This window comes from Pseudopodoces humilis, chromosome 2, assembly GCF_049639895.1.
Source record: "Pseudopodoces humilis isolate 2021_Gansu_Grassland_sample_001 chromosome 2, ASM4963989v1, whole genome shotgun sequence".
NCBI lineage: Eukaryota > Metazoa > Chordata > Aves > Passeriformes > Paridae > Pseudopodoces > Pseudopodoces humilis.
Genome location: NC_142201.1, coordinates 107,819,855 through 107,828,731, shown reverse-complemented (window position 1 = coordinate 107,828,731; position 8,877 = coordinate 107,819,855). Strand labels below are relative to the sequence as shown.

General features: G+C 35.5%; 1 long non-coding RNA gene across 1 annotated transcript; it reads left to right on the top strand.

Annotated features, from left to right (window-relative positions):
• Nucleotides 1-554: 554 nt before the first annotated feature.
• LOC148184949 (uncharacterized) lies at nt 555-7,908 on the top strand. The gene is made up of 3 exons (XR_015772059.1): nt 555-691; nt 1,076-1,293; nt 7,559-7,908. It is a non-coding gene; the product is annotated as an uncharacterized LOC148184949 (long non-coding RNA).
• Nucleotides 7,909-8,877: the final 969 nt, after the last annotated feature.

The window sequence follows — 8,877 nt, the reverse complement described above, 5'->3', positions numbered from 1 at the left end:
TTATTTTTTTTTTCCAACAGGTAAGCAGCACAAAGTGCTGGTCCCTAAATCCTAGACAGCTATCGCTGACAAAATGTAGGATTCTTACTCAGAAAATCTTACTCTGTTGTGAGCACAAGCATCTTTAATCGCCTAATTACAGATTACACATGAATTAACTTTTGGACACTCTTAATGAAAGATGTCTATTTCAATAACAGCCTTCCAGTCAAACCCAAGCTGATGAAATGAAGTGTCAAAGTTTAACAGATCTTTCTTAGTTTATTAGTTATATCATTGTTTAAAATAAAAAAATAATTCCTTTCCAATGCTCAAAGTCCAAAAGTTTTACTGTCATAGGGAAATATAACTTCTTTAGTGTATTATGCGTACATATAATGCTGGTACTGACAATAGATAATTCACAGTGGAGGTTAAATAAGTAAGAAAATGAATTAATGGTATTGAAAATATCTCACTTTGAGAGTTATAAAATTGAAGAATATTTCTGTTTTTGAATGCTACAAAAGATTCTGAATTAAATATTAATCATTAAGTCTTTTTACACTTTATGCAGATTCTTCAAACTTATTCGATTTGAGAGTCAAACAGTGGCAAGCTGAGAGGAAGAGAAAATCTGCAAGGAGAGCTGTGCTCAAAGAGGTTTAACACTTAAAAGAAAAATATATATAACTCAAGTGGAAGTTCACAGGTATATCTGTCTTACTAAAGAGTAATGTAATCAAGTATCTGGGCTAGAATTCTATCAGAAAATAAATCTATTTTCTATGTGATGCGAAGTAGATAATATGAGAAAAAAATAAGCAAAAAACCCTCATTAAAAAGATAACAAACAAGAATGATAAATTGCTAACTGCTATTTTAATTTAAATAACATAACTCTTAGGTCAATGCCATAGTACTTCTCATGCACATTAATTTTGTGCTGTGCAAATATGCATTTGAAATCATAGCACTTTTGGGTGCAGACTTGTATTTTAAAGAAACCCCAAGAAAACAAAGCCCCATAGTCCAATATTGAATATTACTTTGTCTTATTGTTGGATAGTGCTGCGACTGATGTTATTTATTCCAGACCATGTCTGAAAAGCTATGTGATTCCAGAACATAGTTTTGAGAATGATGAATGATATTCTAGAAGATTTGTGTCTATATAGTCATCTAAAACAGTCACTGAATACTTGAATGAAAAGTAAAGGATGCAGAGAGCAATGAAACTGAATGCAGGATCCTCCAACTTAAAGGAATTATGAGAACAAGCAGGACAAAGAGTGTTTTCAGTTTCCTCCACAGGTATGAAAAGAGCCTGTCTTTGTTAAGTACAGTGGGAGCAACATAGAAATATTTTATATAAAATAGGATTATTTTTTCTGACTTGAATAAGAAGGTTGACTTTCTGTGAGATCTGAAGCTCTAGAAGAAAACCTGAAAGAAGGAAACCTCTTCTGCTTTATCTTAGTGTCACCCTTCTCTGACTGCAGTTTGCTTGGCACAGTCAAAACAGGGACAAAACACATCATGGCTGAGCTGCAACCACACCATCAGTCTTTAATTCCAAACTGTTAAAATCCTTAACAAGCCTTAGGCAATTTTTAGGAATTAATCCCTTGTCAGCCTCATGGTTTAACAGCTTGGGTTTTTGTAATGATATTCTCTATCCTCATGATTCGTAGTAGGCAGATTGTTTACTAAACAGATTAAAAACCAAGACACAGAAAATTGAGCCAAACCTCTAGTCTTTGTGATTACACATAATTTTCTAAAAAATAGTGCTAAATGTTTTCATGGATTCAAAAAGAACCTGGATAATTCTGGGTGAAAAAAATCAGATGAAGCATGCTAATTACAAAGGGACCACCTTTGTAGGTTGTAAGAGCGCCCTGGAAAATTATCACTCCGGTTTTGGCCTTTTATTCTGGAGGAATACACTGCTGTAGAGAGAAATTTGGGCAGGATGGTCTGTGTTCTTTTATTCCTATAATTTCTCTTATGTATGCATAATTCAAAGTAATCTCTCCAATTCCACACCAGCTTCAGGTCTGAAACTTTATGTCAATACATAGATTTTTAGTTGCTTTAATGTTCTGAGAATTTTGAACATTCTGGCTTTCAGTACTAATGTTTTTCTTCAAAGAAAATGACATTAATGCTGAATTGAAAGATCCTGTTCTTTAAATAATCCCAGTGTTCAAACTCCTTAGTAGGGTTAGATTTTCAAACAATTTGAACCACAGTAAAAAAAAAAAAAGTAAAAGAATAGTGCTGTAAGTTGGTGAGAAGGACCTCTCCTCTGTTAATAACATTAAGTGTTGATGATACCAGATAATGTTGATGTGAGAAAAACTGAGAATATACTAATTTGTTAAGATATTGTTCTTAGCAAGTTTTAGAAAGAAGTTCAGACATAGGGAAAGAGTTATTGCCCATCTAAAAGTGAATTCTATTTCATGGCTGAAGACAGAATGGATCATTATATACACTCACAAAAATCACTGTGATGAACTTTCATATTCAGTGTTGAGTATTTATATTTTTATATTTTTAAAGATAACTTCACAAAAGAGTGTGATACTAGGAATATCTTTGATAAAGAATAGCTTTAAGATTTGGAAACTCTAAAATTTGTATGAGGCTAGAAGCCACCTGAACAATCTGGAAAACTAATTAAATCTTTAAAAAGACGTTTTGAACACAGTACTGTGCAGGGTGGCATCCATATATTGAGTCAAACAAATAATCTGTTAAGATTTTTTAACATAATCTGAAGAGAAGACCTGTAAATGACATTATGTCTCATTCTAATTTTGTCCTTACATTGAAATTAAGCAGTTTTATATTACAAAGCATGTTGTAAAACTATATCAAACTCAATAATGTGAACAGGTATATCTGGGCACTTTTCTTTAAATGTCTTTGATCTAGAATTCCCATCTGTACTTCACTCCATCCTATGCTCAGCCATTAGATCACCAAACTGCAGATGAGGGCCGTTGAGCATTGGTGAACAGCTGAAAAAAAAATTTGGGTAGCTCAGTACAAGGTTGCTCAGCACAGGTGTTTGCGTAATTATGATGTATTAGAAAACCTCTTTGTTCAATATCCTTCAAGCTGCCTAGAGAGTAAATTCCAGAAGTTTTTAGTGGAGATGAATACCTCTGAACAAGGCTGCAGCAATCACCTTTTTGAGGGAATATGGACTTCTTACTTTCACAGGTCAAGGCACCACTCCCTTGAAAGTGGTGCTTGCATGCCATGTAATAGACACAATGGCTTCTTTCTCCACTTCCTTCATTAGCAGGCAAGTTACAAAAGAACTCACCAGGCAGATATTTGAGCAATTGCTGCAAAAAGAGGCCGTGGAAAAATGCTGCAGTTGTTCCAGCGGCAGAGTGTGTCATCAGGATCCACTACCTAGGTGCTAAGGACAGGGGAAACAGGAGTTTGAAAAACTCCTGACTTAAAGTGTTCTGGGAATAACAGAATGCTTGCCATTTATTTATAGCAAAATGCAGTTTAATTGTGATTTTATAGATTTCTGCATATGTAGGCAGAGGCTGGCCCAAAGAGAACATTAACAGCCCTCACCTCAATAAACACAAATGATGGAGTGTAGAATGAGCATGCCAATACAATTTCTACTCAAAGTCATTTCTCCTTAGAAGTCACTATAACTAGATGAAGCTGTCTCCAAGCTATTTAGAAGATGTTTAAAATAGTTTAATCACAAGCAAATGTCAGAGTATTTTTGCAATCAAACAAAACCCACCACTTCTGTACCTTAATGCACCTTTAAGGACATCACAGAAAATCTCAAATCTTAACATGATTTCAAAGTCAGACTAGCATGTATTTTTAGCCCCATTTCACAGATGAGAAGCAGAAGTGCTGTAACTGGAAAAAAGCCGTCCAAGGTAATAAAACCACTTTGACTGAAACTTTCATCTAGCCAACAGTTTTGCTTCTGATGCATGAGAATGGACAGAGTGGGACCTCTTCCACTTCTTTATTATTATAATATTTTTATATTATTATTATTTCTTCTGCCTTTCCTCACCCTGCATTTTAACTGGAGGCTGTAATTTAGCATTGTAAGAGGAGCCTGTCAGGGCCCCTTTTCCATGATGAAGACTTTAAGCTCATTGCAGATCCAAAGCATTGCAACAAATTGCAAAAAACTCCACAATTATACTGAAAATGTATGTATTTTGTTATTAATGCTTCTGCCAACTAACTTTGGGTTTCTTAATTTTGATGTGCAAAAATATAATCGTTCTTTGTTCATGATTTTAAATATCTAAGAGTTCACTTTGCCAAGCCAATATGTCAGGTTTTGCTTAGCACTGAGAGCAATCCACACTTTTGGGGATTTTTTAGCCCTGCCTTTTTGTCAGTCCTGGCTTTTAGCTGAGGAGACTGAAATTAATCTGTAATTCAGGATATGACTGTGCCATGACTGTACATGATGCCATAATGATGGTCTCTTTTAGTCTCTGTTCTTTCCCTAAGCTTCTTTTTTCCTTATTCTACTTAGCTTTTGCCTGTCACTGAGTGTCTGGCTATTAATGTTTTCTTAGTATTATGGGCAATGACAATTAAATATCTCTTTAGAATGATAACAGCTTGGTTAGTGACCATCACTCTATCACTCTATACTCAAAATAAAGAGATTTCCCCCCTCTCATGTATCTATCCCCCTTATCTTACTCTATCCACAGTGATGTTCATTTGCTCCTTGTCCCATAGTTGATTGATACCTTGAAATCCACTGCAACTCCTGCCAGTCAGTTTTCATCACAATTATTTTAAAGAATTTTATATCATCAGAACACTTAGTCACCTCATTATTCCCTTCTTTTTCTAGATCATTTATGTTGAGCAGTAGATATCCCAGCAGAGCTCCCTGAGGGACTCTGCTGTTAAACCTCTACTTTTGTTGGAGCTGATCACTTAATCCTACTATTTAAGCTATTTATTAATTCATAAGAAGACCTCCCCTCTCGTCCCATGACAGCTGAATTTCCCATGAGTTGAGATATTATCCTAAGCCATAGTGTTTTTAAATTCTTTACAAAAACTCTAACAAAACAATTTAGTGCTAAATATCAAAATTCTCAGTCTATATATTACAATATTAATGTAAAAATAAAAGGCAACCACCTCCCTCCCCAAAACTCCAGCTAATAACACCAGAAAAAACATCTATAATGTAAACCTCAAAAGATTTAGCATTTTAAATTATGTAGCAAAGGTTCAAAATGGAATTTAAGTTAGTTACCTATATGGTGAAGTGTCTTCTTGGATGTATTCCTTGGTTATTTTTGGTTTATCAGTGGGATATTTTTCTGTAAATTAGAGATGAATTAAAGTAAGACAGGAAGTTTCCAGGCTGCAATATTAATGATTGGTTCTGTGGAACTGAATTAATTTTGGAAAACACAATTTACAGTTCCTAAAAGCTAGTAATAAGATAATTGATGCAAAGCTGTAATATCATTTGGTCCCACTTGAGAGAGAAAACTTAATATTAAAATAGTTTTGACTGACAACATTGCCATTTATCTTCCTAGCAGGAGTCAAGTGAGAACAATAAAGTGAGAAAAGTTCTCTGTGCTCTGTCCGTATCAGCTGCCATCATGCTTAAAACAAGTGATGCAAACAATCCCAATAAGATTGTGTTTCTCAGATTTTGTGGATTTCAATACCCATAGTGGAACTTTAATACACTGATAGAAATTGAGAAGTTCTCTGGGTATGACACTTTGTGGACTAAAAAGAAAAAAAAACCCAAAAGTTTAGACATCCCAGGTGTCATCAATTCAATCACCAAAATTAGATGGCTGTTATGTAAATTATGCAAATATGAGACTCAACCTCGTCTTTCATATTTAAGGAATGAAATATTTAATGATGTTGACATTTTTAATTATCATCAGGCCTCTGAGTTAACTCCTATGTGAGATCAATGTTATTACAGGATCTCTGCAGGCTCTGGTGGACACTTCTGCATCACATCAGACTCTATTGAACATGTGAGCTGTGTTTGAAAATCTGAAACAATGGACAATAAAGAAAGAAATTTCCAAAGTCATCAAACTGATAAATTAATAGGGCCCTTGAAAACAGGTCTGATCTTTGACAGTGGTCAAAATCTGACCATATGATGATGAACATTCTTCCTATATCTTTTCCTGCACCCCAACATTGCTTTTGCTGTAAGTTTCAAAAAAAATATCTGCAAAAACTGCACTATTGGGAAGGAAATTTTATGAGAAAAGAAATACCATAACTCTGAACTTTTTAATTTATTTATCTGTCTCACATCACTAAACTATATTGTTCCTTAGATTTATTTAGCAGGCAGAAAAGAGTCAAAAAATAGGCGATTCCAAAAATTTGATTTCAGCTCTCTCATTGACATGCCTCACAGAAGTTTCCTGATAGCTAAACCTCAGCTTTTCCATCAGCAAAAGAGGGATAACAGTGCTTAACTGAATCACAAAGCCAGTGATATTATTGCTGTTGTTTGTCCTATTTTGTAAGTAGATGTAATCATCTGTGTTACATAGAACTTTCTGAGAGGGATCTACCTATCTAAATAGAGATCTTAAAATCCTGAGGATTAATTAATTTATGTTTGCATAGTTCTTTGAAGCTGTGTAACACTATATAAATGTTAAATATTATCTACTCCTAACCATTGACTAGGACTTTCAGCAGGCACTGCATATCTTAGCGCACACAAGCACTACAGCCCAAGTCCTGTAAAACTCATAAAATTATTAGTTTCCCTGTTAGTATTATTTCTGTCCTCTTCTCTAACCTTCATACTTTTTTGCCTAGCCTGCTGAAAGAAAAAAATGCCAGGTAACTACTCATAAAACCATTTCAGCCTGCTACTTTTACTCCATAGAATCTCTCCATCTTAGTTCAAAGTTAAAAAAACCTCAAACCAGTGCAGAATGGCCTGCATGTTCACTGGTGGGGAAGGGACACAGAGTGTGGCAGTGAGCTCCTGTGGGGAGCAAATAGGGATTCATATGGGACAATAATGTGCTCTTGCATATTTTAGGGAGAATCAACAGGTGACATTGGACTCATGGAACTGAGAAGGATAATGTGATTTTTATATGTACACTCTGGGTAGCAGCCAACTGTCTGTCCCACAATTCCTCATCAACAATAAGTAGATAAAGCTACCTTTTGATACATATATATATATGCAAATATTCAGTTTATCTTATTCAAACTACAGAATTCTACAGGAAAGTGCACAGCAAAATAAGACAGTTGAAATCTTTAGCTGCTACTTCATTAATAGCAATGATTGATTTCACAAACTCTCCAATATATTTTAAAAAAAAAATTGTAATTTCCAGTTGCACTGAGTATGAATAATTAACAGAAAGGGCATTTATGGTACGTTAATAGAGTAGACAATGAAATCATCACATTTTTATCCTATTTTTAAGGATTAAGTAATTTATAATGCTCAGGTCACTATCCTGCAGACTGTGGGACTATATCTTAAATGTCTGCCTCTGTGTTTCTGAGCCTTCAGGTCCAACCTCATGCCCTAACTACATCCTGACTCCTTCTTGAAGTGAGATCTGGGAATTCACCAGCCCTTTCCTCTCCTGATCAGCAGCTCCTTTTCTGGAAGGAATTCTGGGAACAGTTGGAACCTGAGGGTACATTTCCAACAGCACCAGTCTGGCTGACTAGGACTGAGGGGCTTTCTGTGACACACACCTATCACTGGGTATGGATTTGGCCTTCCATGGTGCTACCTGCTTAAAAACAAGGAGTGAGAATGATTGTCAACCGCATGGCAGTGGCAGAAGCCAAGTTATCACTTAGTGGCCTTGAAACAAGGACTCTCTCAAAATGGTTCTGTCATACACAGAAATATCAGGCTGGGATTGAAAAAAAATCAAGATTTCCAAGGAAAGTAGAATCAAAGAGTCCTTTTTATTTCCAGTGAAAAGAGGCTGCACCCAAGTGCAGTTCTCTTTCCTGCAACTTGAACAATTCACAGAAACTCTGCTGCTAATTGTGACATGGGTTTTTGACTTGGGTTTCTTCACAGGGTATGAAATTGTCCTCTGGCAATGTTACCTGTACATATCTAAGAAACTAAGGCAGAGCTTCTTTTTTCTACTAATACTTCTCTCCCTTGGGATCACCTTCTGACACATTGTAGAGACAGATTTCTTGGTTCATCATTTCCTTCCTCTGACAGGAAAAAAATGTCAGTTTAAAGCTTTACTCTATAAAAGTCTAAAATACCAATGCCTCGTACCCTGGCTGTACAGTGTGCTTCTATCACATCCTTTCAGAAATACACTAAAGTGTGGTTTAATCTCATGGAAACAGGTAATTTGGCCATGGGTGATACAGTGTGAAGGGTATCCTGAAAATTTTGATTGCTCCCCATTTTATTTATCTTGGTGGGGCAGATTAGAGGTTTCACAGATGGCAATCATTCCTCACATTAGCTGTCTAGCAAGGAAGGAATGAAATCTGCTCTATAAACTTGAAGGCCTCCTTATCTGTTGCTGTAACTCAACTTTCTTTTCCCTCTACAAAGTAAAGGGGACCCTAGTGAAATTCCTGAAAGCCGAGTAAAAGAGGAGAAGGACCTTGTGTTCTGCAATAATTCTCAGGGAAATACTCATCACATATCTTATGCATCTCCACTAATGTTTGCAGCACTAGGGTTTATTTTAACAGCATAAAACTCCTGAATGTTGCTGTTTAAGGAAGTACTGATAAACACAGACTCAGGCTGAAAAAATGTAACCATTTTCTAAAATATATTGCCCTTATTTAAAAGCAGGATATTTTTTTTTTAATTAGGGATTGCATTACTTGCTAAAT